General features: G+C 42.3%; 1 protein-coding gene across 9 annotated transcripts in view; it reads left to right on the top strand.

Annotated features, from left to right (window-relative positions):
• The window catches only part of PBLD (phenazine biosynthesis like protein domain containing), a 53639-nt gene that overhangs the window by 4052 nt on the left and 29878 nt on the right, over nucleotides 1-19709 (top strand). For 2 of the 9 annotated variants that reach the window (XM_063637200.1, XM_063637199.1), the window contains exon 2: nucleotides 7305-7365. The exons of the other annotated variants lie outside the window; for them this stretch is intronic. The gene's annotated coding sequence lies outside the window, so the exon portion shown is untranslated. The remainder of the gene's footprint in view (nucleotides 1-7304; nucleotides 7366-19709) is intronic. 9 annotated transcript variants of the gene reach the window in all.

Raw genomic sequence — 19709 nt, 5'->3', positions numbered from 1 at the left:
TCTTGTCAATGATTCCCATTTGCAAGTTGAATCCTGTAAATAAGGCTTGGTGAGACTGGCTCACCACTGCTCCAGTGATCCCTACAGAATTGTTTCCAGACCTATCTGTGTGGAATTGTTTCCATAGAGATGGTTAAAACCAAGGGCTCCCAGCTGCTTTTGGGACTTTTTTTTTTCTCTTTGTCTTCCTTTTCATCATTCCAGTGCTTTGCTATTAGCATAGAGATCAGAGAGACCCTGGAGAGGATCTTGTTAGAGACCATAATGAGAGAAAAGATGAAAAAGGAGAAGGAAATAGAAGTACCCATGTGACCCAGAGGAAAACAAGACAACGAACACGTACGTGATCATGTATTACACCATCAGGATGAAGAGGAGAGGAAAATTCCGTGCAGAGCTTGAGAGAAAAAAAGAAATTGAAAGAGATTACACTCTTCGGGGGCAGGGAAGGCACATTAACGAAAAATTGGTTAAGATATTTGTTCACATATCCCCAATGGCATTGTAAAGTACCATAAAAACGATTATCATAATCTTTTGCCTATATAAAAAGCAAATAATCTAAAAAAGTAACAAAATCCACTAGATTTCATCTAATTAAGGTAGTTAATGCCTTTTAAACACTAAGTTTGTGTAAGACTGTGAAATGCTTATTCTTTGGTTTACGTACTATGTATCTATTGTCTTTAGAAATCACTGATCTCCTTTATTATGGTTCAACATTGTTTCTTAAGACACGACTGAATTACACAGTTTACATTCTTGATACTTTTTTGTTTCTGTAAGTCACTTAAGTGTTCTTTGTGAATCTGGCAACCAAAAGGCCTGTTCAATCTTAATAATTATAGTAAGTAAACAAATGAAAACTCAAAAGGAAGAAAGCACCTGAACATATATTCTTTCTCTAATTTTTGAAAATAATTAAAATAATTGAACATTCTTTTTGTTCCAGTGAATTGCTGTGAAGGCAGCTTAAAAAGATAGCTACTTAAATAATTTAAATCAAAGTATTATACTGCTTTTAGTGTGTCATAAGCACATTAATAACTTTGAAAAGACTCCGTCTCAAAAAAAAAGAAAATACAGCATTGATAATACTACAGTAATAGACCATTTCCCCCAACATGATTTTTTTTTTTTTTTTTTTTGAGGTGGAGTCTTGCTTTGTCGCCCAGGCTGAAGTGCAGTGGCATGATCTCTGCTCCCTGCAACCTCTGCCTCCTGGGTTCAAGCGATTCTCCTGCCTCAGCCTCCTGAGTGGGATTGCAGGCATGCATGACCACGCCCAGCTAATTTTTGTATTTTTAGTAGAGACGGGGTTTCACTGTGTTGGATCAGGCTGGTCTTGAACTCCTGACCTTGTGATCCACCTGCCTCAGCCTCCCAAAATGCTGGGATTACAGGCATGAGCCAGAGCGCCCGGCCCCAACCAGATTTTAAGCTTCTTGGTGGTAGATGAAAATATAGATCTCATTATTCATATACCTGTGTTTTTAAGTTCTGCAAAAAATAATGATGGTCACACTGGGGGCAGGGACACTTTAAGTAATTCATTTTCCCTGCAGTCTTGCAAAGTTATTGTTCCATGGACCAAGAAATGGAAAAGCCAGGAGATAAAGTGGTGTTTCAAAGTTTACCAAAAAAGTAAATGGCAAAACTTAGACTTGACTTCATAATCAGGGAGTCCCAGTTCTGACACCAGCTACCAGTGAATTGATTCTGAACCAGTTAACTTTTCTGAACCCCAGTTTTTTGTTGTTGTTGTTGTTGTTGTTTTTTTGAAGTGGAGTCTCGCTCTGTCGCCAGACTGGAGTGCAGTGGCGCGATCTCGGCTCACTGTAACCCTTGACTTCCTAGTTCAAGCAATTCTCTTGCCTCAGCCTCCCGAGTAGCTGGGATTACAGGCATGTGCCACCACACCCAGCTAATTTTTGTATTTTTGGTACAGATGGGGTTTCACCATGTTGGCCAGGATGGTCTTGATCTCCTGATGTCATGATCCACTGGCCTCGGCCTCCCAAAGTGCTGAGATTATAGGCGTGAGCCACCATGCATGGCCACCTCAGTTTCTGAATCTCTAAAATGGGTTGTTAGGTTATTATATAGGGGGTGGAGATTAGTAATTGAAATAATATTAATTCTAGTTCCATGCTGTTTTATTTATTTGTGTTTATCATAGCATTGTTAATGAATCTGGTTCATTCCTGCTAAACTCATTTAATAGCAGTGAATTTAATAGAATTTTTAAAGTAAGTATACAGTATCCTAAGAACTACATTGGGAGCCAGGAAATTATTCCAGTGAAATCTGTAACTCATATGAACTATTCTGTGGGCAGAATAAATAATATTTCCAATGTAATGTGCTGCTGATTTTCCAATATAGGCAGATGCAGCTGTTATTAATAAATGGAAATTGATTTGAGAGCATTACTGAATTCCTAGTAGGTCAGTATATGTTTCCATCCATCCATAAAAAATACAAGTACAGCTTGGCACAGTGGCTCATGCCTGTAATCCCAGCACTCTAGTAGGCCGAAGCTGGCGGATCACTTGAGGTCAGGAGTTCAAGATCAGCCTGGGCAACATGATAAGACCACATCTCTACTAAAAATATGAAAATAATTAACCGGGCATGATGCTGCACGCCTGTAATCCCAGCTACTCGGGAGGCGGGGGTTGCAATGAGCCAAGATTGTGCCACTGCGCTCCAACCTCGGCAACAGAGCAAGACTGCATCTCAAAAAAACAAAAACAAAACAAAACAGAAAAACCAAGTACATTCTATGATGTTGGATGAGCTAAAAAAAAAAAAAAAAAAAAAAATGCAAGTACATAAAGTGAACCTGTCCCTGACTTTCAAGAGCATACAGATACATTCCATTACATAGATAAATTACATTAAACTATAGCAAGTGATAGGGTAAGCACAGAGTGGGGAGCACAGAATCTGGCCATTCACACGGTCTAGGGCTTCAGAGAAAGCTTTCTGAAGGAGACAACTCCTGAGTTAAGTGTTGGAGGATAAGTAAAATTTAGCGGGGCAATGAAAAATAGGAAAGGCATTTACAGTTGAAGACGCAGTAAGATCCAAGGCATGGATGTACAAAATAACGGCAGAAGTGGAAACTCTAAGCAGGTGAAACATTGTAAAATAAGGAAGTAGGTAGGAACCAGATCTTGGAGAAGTTTGTGTGCTACCCTATGGAGCTTGGCTTTTAAGATTGATGATCAATGTAGTGTTTTTTGTTGTTTTTTGTATTGTTTTTGAGACGGAGTCTCACTGTGTTTCCCAGGCTCGAGTGCAGTGGCGTGATCTCAGCTAATTGCAACCTTTGCCTCCCAGGTTCAAGTGATTCTCCTGCCTTAGCCTCCTGAGTAGCTGGGATTACAGGCATACACCACCATGCCTGGCTAATTTTTGTATTTTTAGGTAGACATGGGGTTTCACCATGTTGGCCAGGCTGGTCTCAAACTCCTCACCTCAAGTGATCCACCTCTCTTGGCCACACAAAGTGCTGGGATTACAGGCATGAGCCACCACTCCCGGCCAATGTAGTGGATTTTTGTTTTGTTTTGTTTTCCCTGAGATGGAGTCTTGCTTTGTCACCCAGGGTGGAGTGCAGTGGCACAATCTCGGCTCACTGCAACTTCCACCTCCTGGGTTCAAGCAATTCTTCTGCCTCAGCCTCCTGAGTCACTGGGATTACAGGTGCCTGCCACCGCACCCAGCTACTTTTTGTATTTTCAGTAGAAACAGGGTTTCACCATGTTGGCCAGGCTGGTCTTGAACTCCTGACCTCGTGATCTGCCTGTCTCGGCCTCCCAAAGTGCTGGGATTACAGATGTGAGCAACTGCGCCTAGCCCAATGTAGTGTTTTAATTAGATAGTTCTGATTAAAGTGTGGAGAGTTGGCCAGGCATGATGGCTCATGCCTGTAATCCCAGCACTTTGGGAGGCCAAGGCATGTGGATCATTTGAGGTCACGAGTTCAAGACCAGCTTGGCCAACATGGTGAAACCCTGTCTGTACTAAAAATACAAAAATTAGCCAGCAGTAGTGGCACATGCCTATAATCCCAGCTACTTGGGAGGCTGAGGCAGGAGAATCGCTTGAGCCTGTGAGGCAGAGGTTGTGGTGAGCTGAGATTGTGCCACTGCACTCCAGTCTGGGCAAGTGAGACCCTGTCTCTAAATAAATAAATAAGTAAATAAAGTGTGGAGGGTAGATATTGGGAGGGTAAGAAGAGAGAAGACTAGGAGAAGGACCAGTAGAGATGATGAGTACTTAAACTAGAGCAGTGGTATTAGGGATAGATACAGGAGGCTCTCTTCACTGGCCATCAGAGAAATGCAAATCAAAACCACAATGAGATACCATCTCACACCAGTTAGGATGGCGATCATTAAAAAGTCAGGAAACAACAGGTGCTGGAGAGGATGTGGAGAAATAGGAACACTTTTACACTGTTGGTGGGACTGTAGACTAGTTCAACCATTGTGGAAGTCAGTGTGGCGATTCCTCAGGGATCTAGAACTAGAAATACCATTTGACCCAGCCATCCCATTACTGGGTATATACCCAAAGGACTATAAATCATGCTGCTATAAAGACACATGCACACGTATGTTTGTTGCGGCACTATTCACAATAGCAAAGACTTGGAACCAACTCAAATGTCCAACAACGATAGACTGGGTTAAGAAAATGTGGCACATATACACCATGGAATACTATGCAGCCATAAAAAATGATGAGTTCATGTCCTTTGTAGGGACATGGATGAAGCTGGAAACCAGCTGGAAACCATCATTCTCAGCAAACTATCGCTGAGGACGAAAAACCAAACCACATGTTCTCACTCATAGGTGGGAATTGAACAATGAGAACACATGGACACAGGAAGGGGAACATCACACACCGGGGCCTGTTGTGGGGTGGGGGGAGGGGGGAGGGATAGCATTAGGAGATATACCTAATGTTAAATGACGAGTTAATGGGTGTAGCAAACCAACATGGCACATGTATACATATGTAACAAACCTGCATGTTGTGCACATGTACCCTAAAACTTAAAGTATAATAAAAAGAAAAAAAAAAGAAATATTTGGCTGGGCACAGTGGCTCACGCCTGTAATCTCAGCACTTTGGGAGGCCAAGGTGGGCAGATCATGAGGTCAAGAGATTGAGACCATCCTGGCCAACATGATGAAACCCCATCTCTACAAAAAATACAAAAATTAGCTGGGTGTGGTGGCGCGCACCTGTAGTCCCAGCAACTTGAGAGGCTGAGGCAGGAGAATCGCTTGAACCTGGGAGGCAGAGATTGCAGTGAGCCCAGATCGTGCCACTGCACTCTAGCCTGGCAACAGAGCGAGGCATGGTGGCGCACACCTGTGGTCCCAGCTCTATCTCAAAAAAAAAAAAAAAAAAAAAAGTAGGAGCTATTTATCAGCAGGGTTTAGTGCTTGAGTAGAGAGGCTATGCATGGGTGAGTGAAAAGAAGTCAAGGATGAATTATTTTTGGCTTAGGGTTGGATGCTGAGAATTGTAACTGACATAGGAAATATAGGAATATTGGGTGTGTTGATTTTGAGATGCCATGTACTGTCCGAGTGAATGTGTCTAGTAGGAAATTAATCTGGGATAGGAATGTAGATTTGGCATTCATTGACATATATTTTGCTTTTATACTTCAAAATAAGTTTTTTGGGATGGCCTCAGGCTAAGTAAATTTGCTGTGGAATCTGTTGTAAAAACCAGAATGAGAATTTATCATTTACAATGAAGAATATAACTGGCAAACAAATGGAATGCAAATTATCCCAGTGTTTTGTGGCAGATACTTCTGAATATTCTACATAAAAGGAAGTATACTCTATTAGTTATTATTGCTGTGTAACAAATTGCTCCAAAACTTAACAGCTTAAAACAACAAACTTTTATTATTTCACAATTTTTGTGGATCAGAAATCTTGGGGCAGCTTAGCTGGTTGCTTCTAGCCCAGGATCTCTTTTTCTTCTTTTTTGAGATGGAATCTTGCCCTGTCCCTCAGGCTGGAGTGCAGTGGTGCGATCTCAGCTCACTGCAACCTCTGCCTCATGGGTTCAAGCTGTTCTCCTGCCTCAGCCTCCTGAGTAGCTGGGATTACAGGCATGCTCCACGAAGCCTGGCTAATTTTTGTATTTTTAGTAGAGACAGGTTTTCCCCATGTTGGCCCAGCTGGTCTTGAACCCCTGACTTCATGTGATCCACCCACTTTGCCCTCCCAAAGTGCTGGGATTACAGGCATGAGCCACCATGCCCAGCCTAGGGTCTCTTATAAGGGTATAATTAAAGTGTCAGCTGGAGCTTCAGTTATCTCAAGGGTCAACTAGGGTAGGATCTGCTTAAAAGCTCACTCCCATGGCTATTGGCAGGCCTCAGATCATTTAAAAAAATAAAATTTTAGATTTTTGAATAGTTGTAGATTTACAGAAAAGTTGCAAAGATATTACATAGAGTTCCTATATATGGCTCACTCAGTTTCCTCTGTTAACATCTTATATTTGGCTGGCACAGTGGCTCACACCTGTAATCCCAGCACTTTGGGAGGCCAAGGAAGGAGGATTGCTTGAGACCAGGAGTTTGAGACCAGACTGAGCAACATAGTGAGATCTCATTTCTGCTAATAATTTTTTTTTTTTTTAAGTTAGCCAGTTGTGGTGGTGTGTGCCTGTAGTCCCAGTTAATGGAGAGGCTCACTTGAGCCTCTCAAGGTTGCAGTGAGCTATGATTGTACCACTACACTCCAGCCTGGGCAACAGAGTGAGACCCCGTCTCAAAAACGAAAAACAAAACAAAACAAATCTTACCTTGATGGTAGTATCTATGCTACATTTTTCACAAGTTATGAAATTACACTGGTCCATTACTTTTTTTTTTTTTTTTTTGAGACAGGGTCTCGCTGTGTCACCCAGGCTGGAGTGCAGTGGTACAATCATGGCTCATTGCAGCCTCGACTTCCCAGGCTCAAGCAATCCTCCTGCCTTAGCCTCCCAAGTAGCTGCGACTACAGGTGTGTGCCACCATGCCTGTTTTTTTTTTTTTTTTTTTAAATTTTTTGTCGAGACGAGATCTCTCTATGTTGCCCAGCCTGGTCTTGAACTCCTGGGCTCCAGTGATCCTTCTACCTCGGCCTCCCAAAGTGCTAGGATTACAGTTGTGAGCCACCATGCCCAGCTCTGGTCCATTACTATTAATTAAACTCCAAATTTTATGTATGGCACAGTAGTTTTCCCCTAATGTCCTTTTTCTCTTCCAGGTTCCCATTCAGGATACCACATTACGTTAGTCATCATGTCTCCTTAGCGTCTCCTGGTCAGGTATTTTGTGGAATATCCTTCAATTGGGGTTTTTCTGATGTTTTTCTCAGGATTAGACAGGGGTTATGGGTTCTTGGGAGGAAAACCGCAGAGGTAAAGTGCCATCCTCTTCACATGGTAATAACATGACTCTTTACCTTGATCACCTGGCTGAGGTAGTATTTGCTAGGTTTCTCCACTGTAAAGTTACTCTTTACTGTCTTTCCATGCTCTGTTCTTTGGAAGCAAGTTACTGAGAGCAGCCCATACTCAGGGTCCAGGGGAAGTTAAGCTCCATCTCCTGGAAAGGAGATTAGGTAGTTAGCTAGATAATCTATTTGGAATTCTATAAGGAAGTTTGTCTCTTCTCCTCCATTTATTTATGTAGTCTTTTATTTATGTGAGTATGGGTTATGGATATTAATTTTATCTTTAGTTTATAATCCAATACTATGTTGCTTATTTTGTTACTCAAATTGTTCTTGCTTCGGCCATTGGGACCTCTTCCAGGTTGACTCCTATATTCCTTTTTATTTGTTTTTTTGAGTACTGGTTTACTTTCTTTTTTTTTTGAGACGGAGTCTCGCTCTGTCACCCAAGCTGGAGTGCAGTGGCGCAATCTCGGCTCACTGCAAGCTCCGCCTCCCGGGTTCACGCCATTCTCCTGCCTCAGCCTCTCCAAGTAGGCGCCCGCCACCGCGCCCGGCTAATTTTTTGTATTTTTTAGTAGAGACGGGGTTTCACCGTGGTCTCGATCTCCTGACCTCGTGATCCGCCCGCCTCTGCCTCCCAAAGTGCTGGGATTACAAGCGTGAGCCACCGCGCCCGGCCGAGTACTGGTTTACTTTCTAGTACTAGAAGAGATTCCAGCCTCACCTGGTCTTTTCCCTGCACTTATGCTAGAATCAGTCATGTCTCCAGGAAGCTCCAGGTCTTTTTACTACTTGAGAATATTGTTTAATTTCCACATTTTTCTGAATTTCCCAAATTTCCTTTCCCATCTGTTATGTAATTTCATTCTATTGTGGTTGAAGGACATGCTTTTTATTATTTCAGTCCTTTACATTTATTGAGACTTCTTTAATGGGCTAACAGATGGCCTACTCTGGAGAAAGTTTCATGTGCTCTTGAGGAAAATGTGTTGTCTGCTGTTGTTGTAGAGTGTTCTGTAGGCATCTGTTGGGTCTAGTTGGTTTATAATATTACTCAAGTCTTCTGTTTCCTTGATGATCTTTTGTCTAGCTGTTTCATCCACTGTTGAAAGTAGGCATTGAAATCTCTAACTAAGTCAGTTCTCCATACCTGTAGGTCCTGTATCTGTGGACTCAATCAACCATTGATCAAAAATACTAAAAGAAGAAAGAAAGAAAATAAAAAGAAAAAAGAAAAGAAAAGAAAAAAAACTAAAAATATTAAAAGGGGTCGGGGCTGGAGGCAGTGGCTCATGCCTGTAATCCCAGCACTCTGGGAGGCCGAGGTGGGTGGATCACCTGAGGTCAGGAGTTCCAGACCAGTCTGATCAATGTGGTGAAACTCCATCTCTGCTAAAAGTACAAAAGTTAGCTGGGTGTGGTGGTGTGCACCTGTAGTCCCAGCTACTTGGGAGGCTGAGGCAGGAGAATTGCTCAAACACAGGAGGCAGAGGTTGCTTGCAGTGAGCTGAGATCGTGCCATTGCACGCCAGCCTGGGCAACAGAGCGAGACTCTGTCTCAAAAAAAAAAAAAGGAGGGGGAGTTGAGCACAATGGCTCATGCCTGTAATCTTAGCACTTTTGGAGGCCTAGGTGGGCAGATTGCTTGAGACCCAGGAGGTTGAGACCAGCCTGGGCAACATAGTGAAACCCCATCTCTATTAAAAAAAAAATTAAAGTAAAAAAATTAAAAGAAGGAAAGAAATACAACAATAAAAATACAAACAAAAAAGCAATATATTGTTACAAGTATTGACATAACATTTACATCATATTAGGTATTATAAGAATCTAGAGATGATTTAAGTATATGGGAGGATGTGCATAGGTTATATGCAAATACACACTATTTTATATAATGGACTTGAGCATCCTTGGATTTTGATATCCACAGGGACTCCTGGAACCAGTGCCTTGTGGATACCAAGGGATGACTGTATTGTTGAATTGCCTGTTTCTCCCTTTAATTCTATCAGTTTTTGCATCATGTATTTTGGGGCTCTGTTGTTAGGTGTGTATATGTTTATAATTGTCTTATCTTCCTGATGGATTCTTCCATTTATTGTTATAAAATGTCCTTCTTTGTTTCTAGTGACAAAGTCAATTTTGTCTGATATTAGTATAGCTGCTGCAGCTCTCTTTTGGTTACTTTTTTCATGGCATATCTTTTTACCACTCTCTTATTTTCACCTATTTGTGTCTTTGAATCTAAAGTTTGTCTCTTAGCCGGGCGAGTGGCTCACGCCTGTAATCCCAGCACTTTGGGAGGCCAAGGCAGGCAGATCACCTGAGGTCGGTAGTTTGAGACTAGCCTGACAAACATGGAGAAGCTTCTTCTCTACTAAAAATACAAAATTAGCCGGGTGTGATGGCACATGCCTGTAATCCCAGCTACTTGAGAGGCTGAGGCGGAGAATCGCTTGAACCTGGGAGGCAGAGGTTGCCATGAGCCGAGATTGCACCATCGCACTTCAGCCTGGGCAACAAGAGCAAAACTGTGTCTCAAAAAAAAGGATAAATAAATAAATAATAAAAATTAAAAAGTTTGTCTCTTATAGAAAGCATTTAGTTAGTTTTTTGTTTTGTTTTGTCTTTGTCTTTGTTTTTGAGATGGAGTCTTCCTCTGTCGCCCCAGCCGGAGTGCAGTGTTGTGATCTCAGCTCACTGCAACCTCTGCCTCCCAGGTTCAAGTGATTCTCCTGCCTCAGCCTCCTGAGTAGCTGGGCTTACTGGCACACACCACCACACCTGGCTAATTTTTGTATTTTTAGTAGAGACAGGGTTTCACCATGTTGGCCAGGCTGGTCTTGAACTCTTGGCCTCAAGCAATCCACCTGTCTTGGCCTCCCAAAGTGCTGGGATTACAAGCCTGAGTCACCATGCCCAGCAAGTTAGATTACTTTTTAAAATCCATTCTACTGATCTTTGCCCTTTGTTTGGAGAGTTTAAGCACTTAAATGTAATTACTGATAAGGTAGAGTTCATGACCGCTATTTTGATATTTGTTTTCTATATGTCCCATGTCTTTGTTTTTCCTTTTACTCCTGCATTACTGCCTTCTTTTATGGTAACTTGATATTTTCATCCTTTTTTTTTTTCACTCTCCATTAGTGGAGTCCCAACTAGATATTTTCTTGTGTTCCATTGTTATTTCTCCTCCTTTCTTTTTCTTTCTTTCTTTCTTTCTTTCTTTCTTTTTCTTCCTTTCTTTCTTCTCTTTCTTTCTTTCTCTTTCTCTCTTTCTTTTCTTTCTTTCTTTTTTTCTTTCTTTCTCTCTCTTTCTTTCTCTCTCTCTCTTTCTTTCTCTCTTTCTTTTCTCTTTCTTTCCTTCCTTCCTTCCTTCTTACCTGCCTGCCTGCCTGCCTTTCTTCTTTCCTCTTTCCTCTTTCTTTCTTCTTCTTTGAGACAAAGTCTCACTCTGTTGCTCAGGCTGGAGTACAGTGGTATGATCATACCTCACTGCAGCTGTGAACTTCTGGACTCAAGCAGTTCTCTTGCCTCATCCTCCCAAAGTGCTGGGATTATAGACGTGAGCCACTGCACCCAACTCACTTCATTTTCTATATATTTTGAGTCATTTTCTAACGGTTGCCTGGAGAATTATACTTAACATTTAAGTTTATAACAATCTAGTTTAGATTAACAGAAACTTAATTTTAATAGTATAAAAAAACTGTACTTATATAGCTCCATTCCCACCTCACCTGTTTGTGACTTTCTTGCCATTCAGATATATCTTTTTACATTTTATGGGCATCAGTATAGATTTATGACTATTGCTTTATGCAGTTGTCTTTTTTTTTTTTTTTTTAAAGAGACAGGATCTCTGTTACCAAGGCTACAGTGCAGTGGCATGATCATATCTCACTGCAGCCTCTAACTCCTGAGCTCAAGGGAACCTCCAGCCTAAGCCTTTCATGCCACCATCCCTGGCTTTTTTTTTTTTTTTTTTTTTTAATAGAGGCAGGGTCTTGCTGTGTTACCCAGACTGGTTTTGAACTCCTGGCCTCAAGCAGTTCTCTCACCTTCCTCCCAAAGGGCTGGGATTATGGGCACTAGCCACCTTGTCTGGTCTACTGCTGCTATTTATTTAGAGACAGAGTCTCACACTGTTGCCCAGCCTGGAGTGCAGTGGCTTGATCTCGGCTCACTGCAAACTCCCCCTCCCGGGTTCTCGCCATTCTTCTGGCCCAGCCTCCCGAGTAGCTGGGACTACAGGTGCCCGCCACCACGCCTGGCTAATTTTTTGTATTTTCAGTAGAGACGGGGTTTCCCTGTGTTAGCCAGGATGGTCTCAATCTCCTGACTTCGTGATCTGCCCACCTCGGCCACCCAGAGTGCTGGAATTACAGGCATGAGCCACCGCGCCCAGCCTTACTTTATTTTTTTATTGTGGTAAAAATCACATAACATTATATTTACCCTCTTAACCATTTTGAAGTTAAGCTCAATAGTAATAAGTATATTCATATCATTGTGCAACAAATCTCTAAACTTTTTTCGTTTGTTTGTTTTTTATGGGACAGTGTCTTATTCTGTCACTGCCCAGGCTGGAGTGCAGTGGTGTGATCTTGGCTCACTGCAACCCCCGCCTCCTGGGCTCAACCGACTCTCGTGCCTCAACCTCCCAAGTAGCTGGGATTACAGGCACATGACCATGCCCAGCTAATTTTTGTATATTTTTTGGTAGAGACAGGGTTTCACCATGTTGCCCAGGCTGGTCTCAAACTCCTGACCTCAGGGGATGCCCTCCTCGGCCTCCCAAAGTGCTGGGATTTCAGGTGTGAGCCACCATGCCTGGCATTTTCTGTTCTTTTGATAGTGGCCGTCCTGAAAGGTGTGAGATGATGTCTCATTGTGGTTTGGATTTGCATTTCCCTAATGATTAGTGATGTTGAGTACCCATTCATGTGCTTATTGGCCATTTGTATGTTTGTTGCTCTTCGTTTTTTTACGTTGATTTGAGTTACTGTCTAGTGTCCTTTCATCTTAGCCTGAAGGACTCCCACTAATACTTCCTCTGGAAGAGGAATACTAGCAACAAGTTCTAGCAACAAGTTTTTGTTTATCTGGAAGTATCTTAATTTTACCTTTGATTTGAATGATAGTTTTGCTAGCCATAGAATTCTTGGTTGACAGTTGTTCTTTTGGTCTATATTCTTGCTTTGAGTATATCATTTTACTGCCTTCTGGCATCCATAGTTTCTACTGATAAACCAGCTGTTAATCTTATTGAAGATCCATTTTACATGATGAATTATGTCTCTCTTGCTGGTTTCAAGATTCTGTTGTTTTCTCTTTTTTTGAGATGGAGTCTTACTCTGTAGCTCAAGCTGGAGTGCAGTGCCATGATCTCGGCTCACTGCAACCTCCACCTCTGGTCTCAAGTGATTCCTGTGCCTCAGCCTCCCGAGCTGCTGGGACTACATTCGCACGCCACCATGCCTGGCTAATTTTTTGTATTTTAGTAGAGACAGGGTTTCACCGTGTTGCCCAGGGTGGTCTTGAACTCCTGAGCTCAGGCAATCTGCCCTTCTCAGCCTCCCAAAGTGCTGGGATTACAGGCATGAGCCACTGCACCCCACCAATTCAGTCATTTTCTTTCTGCAGTTAGATTATTGCATGTCTAGGTGTTTGTCTCTTTGAGTTTATTCTATAATACTTGGAGTTTGCTGTGTTTCTTTGCTGCGTAGATTAATGTTTTTCATCAAATATGATAAGTTTTTGGCCATTTATTTCTTCAAGTAATTTCTCTGCCACTTTCTCTTTTCCATTTCTGGGATTGTCTTTATGCATATAGTGGTATACTTGATGACGTCCCAGAGATCTCTGAGGCTCTTATAATTTTTCTTCATTCCTTTTTCTGTTTCTCAAACTGAATAATCTCAATTAACTTATTTTCAAGTTCACTGGCCTTTTCTTTTGCTTGCTTAAACCTGCTGTTGGACCTCTCTAATTAATTTTTCATTTCCATTGTTATACTTTTCAATCTCTACAACTTCTACTTGGTTCTCTTTTAAAAAATAATTTCTTGGCCGGGCGCGGTGGCTCACGCCTGTAATCCCAGCACTTTGGGAGGCCAAGGCAGGTGGATCACGAGGTCAGGAGATCGAGACCATCCTGGCTAACATGGTGAAACCCCATCTCTACTAAAAAAAATACAAAAACAATTAATCGGGCGTGGTGGTAGGCACTTGTAGTCCCAGCCACTCGGGAGGCTGAGGCAGGAGAATGGCGTGAACCCTGGAGGCAGAGCTTGCAGTGAGCCGAGATCACTCCACTGCATTCCAGCCTGGGCGATAGAGCAAGACTCCGTCTCAAAAAAAAAATAATAATAATTTCTTTATTAATATTGTTTATATGGTGAGACATGCTTCTCATACTTTGCTTTAGTTTTTTAGACTTGGTTTCCTTTTGTTTTTTGGAAGGTATTTAAAACAGCTGATTTAATGTTCTTGTCTAGTAAGCCCGACATTGGGACTCCCTCAGGGACAGTTTTTATTAACTACTGTTTATTCTTTGTATGGTATACTTTCTTGTTTCTATACACACCTCTTTTTTGTTGTTGAAATCTGGAAATTTTAGATAATATACTGTGGTACCTCTGGAAATCAGATTCTTCCCTTCACCATTTTGTTATTGTAAGTTCTTTAGTGACTTTTCTGAACTTTCTCTAAAGTCTGTATTCTTTGTTGTATGTGGCCGTTGAAGACACTAGTATGTTAGATTAGCATCAGCTAATGATTAGACAGAGATTTTCTTACGTTCCTGGAGTCAATATGTCTCACAGTCTTTGCTGATGGACTCAGTTGTGCATGCTGGGGCACACCCTTGATATTCAGCCAGACAGGTAGTAACTCTGCCTTACCTTTCACTTTCTGCTTGCACAAAACCCCTAGGTCTCAGTCAGAGGTGAGAGCTTAGGGTTTCTTCAGGTTTTCTGCATGCACACAGTCCTAGGATATATGCAGAGCCCTATGTATGTATCTTGCCTTCTAGATTCTCAAGACTATGTCAGAGCTTTTTTTTTTTTTGCTTTTTTTTTTGGAGACACACTCTCACCAGGCTGGAGTGCAGTGGTGCAATCTTGGCTCACTATAACCTCCACCTCCCAGGTTCAAGCAATTCTCCTGCTTCAGCCTCCTGAGTAGCTGGGATAACAGGCACACACCACCATGCTCAGCTGATTTTTGTATTTTTAGTAGAGACAGGGTTTCACCATGTTGGCCAGGCTGGTCTTGAACTCCTGACCTCAAGTCATCTACCCTTCTAGGCCTCCCAAAGTGCTGGGATTACAGGCACAAGCCACCATGCCTGGTCATCAGAACTTTTCAAAACCCCTTCTGGACATCTCATTCTCTTGCTATTCCTTATCAACTTTTGATTAGCCTATCATTTGCTTTAGCTATTATTCACTGACTCAGGCAGCCATGGTGCTATTAAACAGTTGCTGTTTGTTTTTGACAACCCTGGAGGAAAGGCTGTTTGTGTTGGGTGAGCTTTGACCCAGGTCAATAAAGACAAGCCACGGCCGGGCGCGATGGCTCACGCCTGTGATCCCAGCACTTTGGGAGGCTGAGGCGGGCAGATCACCTGAGGTCAGGAGTTCGAGACTAGCCTGACCAACATGGTGAAACCCCGTCTCAACTAAAAACACAAAACCTAGCCGGGCATGGTGGTGGGCGCCTGTAATCCCAAATACTTGGGAGGCTGGGGCAGGAAAATCGCTTGAACCCAGGAGGTGGAGGTTGCAGTGAGCCAAGATCGTAGCATTGCACCCCATCCTGGGCAATACAGCGAGACTCTGTCTCAAATAAATAAATAAATAAATTAAAATCAAAAATAATACAAAAATCAGCCTGGTGTGGTGTTGTGCTCCTGTAATCCCGGCTACTTAGGAGTCTGAGGCAGGAGAATTGCTTGAACCTGGGAGGCGGAGGTTGCAGTGAGCCGAGATCGTGCCACTGCACTCCAGCCTGGGTGACAGAGTGAGATTCTGTCTCAAAAAGAAAAAAAAAAAAGAAACCTTGTTAGTGCAGGTCTTCCAGGGAACTACCAGACAAGTCAAATGACAATTCTCTATGAATGCAGCTTTGAAGAGACTTCAACCACATCCTGTCCCTTCTAGTAGCTATCAGGTGATTGCAGGATGGTGGTTCTCAAGGCTATCGTGTAGCTGGGGAGAGAGGATCAACTAGGGCAAGAGTGATAGATAATATCTTTTCGTAAAGAATATGTGGGCCAAGTTTTCCCCATTAATTTCAAGATAGAGCAAAACTCCACCAGTGCTTTATAAAAAGATTCATAAGTCTTTAACTGTGAAACTGAAAATTCTAAGTTTAGGCTAGGTGTGGTGTCTCACGCCTGTAATCCCAGCACTTTGGGAGGCTGAGGTGGGTGGATCACCTGAGGTAAGGAGTTTGAGACCAGCTTGGCCAACATAGTGAAACCCATCTCTACTAAAAATACAAAAATTAGCTGGGCACAGTGGTGCACGCCTGTAGTCCCAGCTACTCGGGAGGCTGAGGCAGGAGAATCGCTTGAACCTGGGAGGCAGAGTTTGCAGTGAGCCAAGATTGTGCCACTGCACTCCAGCCTGGGTGACAGGGTGAGACTTTGTCTCCACAAATAAATAAATAAGTAAAAATAAAAATAAAAATTATAAGTTTAAAATATAAACCTCCAGTTCAATTGGATTGTCAAGTACGGCTTCCTTAATAGAGCGGTAGAAAGAACCTAAACAATTTTTGGCATATGGAAAAGGGTTTTTTGTTGTTGTTGTTGTTGTCTTTTTTTGGCATATGGTAAAGGTTTTACCACTGCAAAGTACTGAACTATGTTTTCTTATTTAGAAAGCATCTTAATATCAATTTATAATCTATTTTCTGAAGTCCCTTCCAGGCCCTTGAGCTTTTGAGGAGCAAGAATGCGGATCTTAACACCAAAGTGTTTTCATAAAATTTGTTTGGTAAATGGTAAATCATGATGATAATATGAGAATCCTACATTTTAGCAGAAAAGTGAAAAAATTCCCAAACATCAGTTGTTTGAACATAAATCTGGTTGAGGAATTTGGAACTAGCCTATGAACATCTTAACAAAGGCGGTGTTCGGAGTTTCTGTGACATCCAGGAAGTATGCATAAAAGTGAACACAAAGTAGTTGAACACTACATATATTGTATTTGAATAGATCTATATTAGTAGCTAGATGAAACTAATTTAGAGGTTAATTTTCTTCAGGCAACAAAACAAAAAATAGACAAATGGGATTACATAACTGAAAAGCTTCTGTACAGCAAAGGAAACAACAGAATGAAGAGACAAAGTATGGAATGGGAGAAAATATTTGCAAATTATACATCTGATAAGGGATTAATATTCAAAAAATATAAGAAACTCGGCCTGGTGCGTTGGCTCAAGCCTGTAATCCTAGCACTTTGGCAGGCCAAAGCAGGCAGATTGCTTGAGCCCAGGAGTTTGAGACCAGCTTGGGCAACATGGCGAGACCCCCTCTCTACAATAAATACAAAAGTCAGTCAGGCGTGGTGGTGCATGCTTGTAGTCCAGCTACTCGGGAGGCTGAGGTGGGAGAATCACCTGAGCCTGGGGAGGTCGAGGCTGCAGTGAACTGTGATTGATTGCACCACTGCACTCCAGCCTGGGTGACAGAGTGAGACCTTGCCTAAAAAAAAAAAAAAGGCCGGGCCAGGTGGCTCACGCCTGTAATCCCAGCACTTTGGGAGGCCCTGGTAGGCGGATCTCGAGGTCAGGAGATTTAGACTATCCTGGCTAACATGGTGAAACCCCGTCTCTACTAAAAATACAAAAAAATTAGCCAGGCATGGTGGTGGGTGCCTGTAGTCCCAGCTACTCCGGAGGCTGAGGCAGGAGAATGGCTTGAACCCAGGAGGCAGAGCTTGCAGTGAGCTGAAATCGCACCACTGCACTCCAGCCTGGGCGACAGAGCGAGACTCTGTCTCAAAAAAAAAAAAAGAGGAAAGAAACTCAATAACAAAAAGAAAGAAAATCAATAACAAAAAGAGAGAAAATCAATAACAAAAAGCCCCCAAATAACCCAATAACCCTATTAAAAAATGGACAAAACGCAAAGTATCCAAATAGACATTTCTCTAAAGAAGATACACAAATGGCCAATAGCTATATATATATATATATATTTTTTTTTTCTTTTTTCTTTTTTTTTTTTTGAGATGGAGTCTCGCTCTGTCTCCCAGGCTGGAGTGCAGTGGCGCAATCTCGGCTCACTGCAAGCTCCGCCTCCCGGGTTCATGCCATTCTCCTGCCTCAGCCTCTCCGAATAGCTGGGACTACAGGTGCCCGCCACCACGTCCAGCTAATTTTTTTGTATTTTTAGTAGAGACGTGGTTTCACTGTGGTCTCGATCTCCTGACCTCGTGATCCGCCCGCCTCGGCCTCCCAAAGTGCTGGGATTACAAGCGTGAGCCACCGCGCCCGGCAATAGCTATATTATAAAATGCTCAGTATCACTAATCATCAGGGAAATGCAAATCAAAACCACAATGAGATATCACTTAACTTCTGTTGAATGACTATTATAAAAAAAGACACAAGATAACAAGTGTTGGTGAGGACATGGAGAAGAGGGAACCCTTACACACTGTTGTCTGGAATGTAAATTAGTATAGCCATTACAGAAAATAGAATGGAAGTGCCTCAAAAAATTGAAAATAGAACTAACCGTGTAATTCAGCAATTCCACTACTGGGTGTAAAAAGCAGTACATTGAAGAAATATCTGCGTTCTTGTGTTTATTGCAGCAATATTCACAATAGCCAAGATGTGGAATCAACCTAACAGTTCCTCAATGAATGGATAAAGAAAATGTGGTATACAGATTGTCCCTGACTTATGATACTTTGACTTACGATTTTTTGACTTTATGATGGTGGGAAAACAATATGCATTCAGCAGAAACAGTGCTTTGAATTTTGAATTTTGATCTATTCCCAGGCTACTGATGTGTGGTACAATACTTTCCCACAATGCTGGACAGGACAGTGGCAGCCAGCTGCACTGCCAGCCAGCCACACGATTATGGGGGTAAACAACCAATATTTGCCATCTTCCTAAAAAACACTATGCCTGCCAAACCATCAACAAATGTTGGCACCCTAGTGCTTTCTATCAGTTATTCTTTTTTTTTTTTTTTTTTTTTGAGGCAGGGTCTCGCTCTGTCACCCAGGTGGGAGTGCAGTGGCATGATCTTGGCTCACTGCTGTCTCCGCTTCCTGGGTTCAAGTGCTTCTCCTGCCTCAGCCTCCCGAGTAGCTGGGACTACAGGCATGCGCCACCATGCCCAGCTAATTTTTTTTTTTTTTTTTTTTGAGACGGTGTCTCACTCTATCACCCAGGCTGGAGTGCAGTGGCGCGATCTCAGCTCCCTGCAAGCCCCACCTCCCAGGTTCATGCCATTATCCTGCCTCAGCCTCCCAAGTAGCTGGGACTACAGGTGCCTGCCACCACGCCCGGCTGCTTTTTTGTATTTTTAGTAGAGATGGGGTTTCACTGTGTTAGGATGGTCTTGATCTCCTGACCTTGTGATCCACCCCCCTCAGCCTCCCAAAGTGCTGAGATTACAGGTATGAGCCACCGCACCCGGCCACCCAGCTAATTTTTGTATTTTTAGTAGAGATGGGGTTTCACCATGTTGGCCAGGCTGGTCTGGAACTCCTGACTTGATCCACCTGCCTCGGTTTCCCAAAGTGCTGATATTATAGGCGTGTGCCACCACGCCCGGCCAATTTTAGTTCAATACTTCAAACTGAAAACACACTGAAAGCCCAGTGTGCTTTCAGCGGTGTACGTTAATGGTGTGTACCCATACAACCATTTTGCTTCTTACTTTCAGTAGTGTATGCAATAAATTACATGAGATATTCAGCACTTTATTATAAAATAGGCTTTGTGTTAGATGATTGCCCAACTGAAAGCTAATGTAAGTGTTCTGAGCATGTGTAAGATAGGCTAGGCTAAGCTATATTGTTTGGTGGGTTGGGTGTGTTAAATGTATTTTCAACTTATGATATTTTTAACTTACAATGGGTTTATTGAGATGTAACCCCATCAAAAGTAGAGGAGTGTCTATATTTATGCAATAGAATATTATTCAGCCATAAAAAAGAAAGAAATC

Source organism: Symphalangus syndactylus, chromosome 4 (genome assembly GCF_028878055.3).
Source record: "Symphalangus syndactylus isolate Jambi chromosome 4, NHGRI_mSymSyn1-v2.1_pri, whole genome shotgun sequence".
NCBI classification, from domain to species: domain Eukaryota; kingdom Metazoa; phylum Chordata; class Mammalia; order Primates; family Hylobatidae; genus Symphalangus; species Symphalangus syndactylus.
Note: the sequence above shows the minus strand (reverse complement) of the source record. Positions and strands in the feature narration are given on the sequence as shown.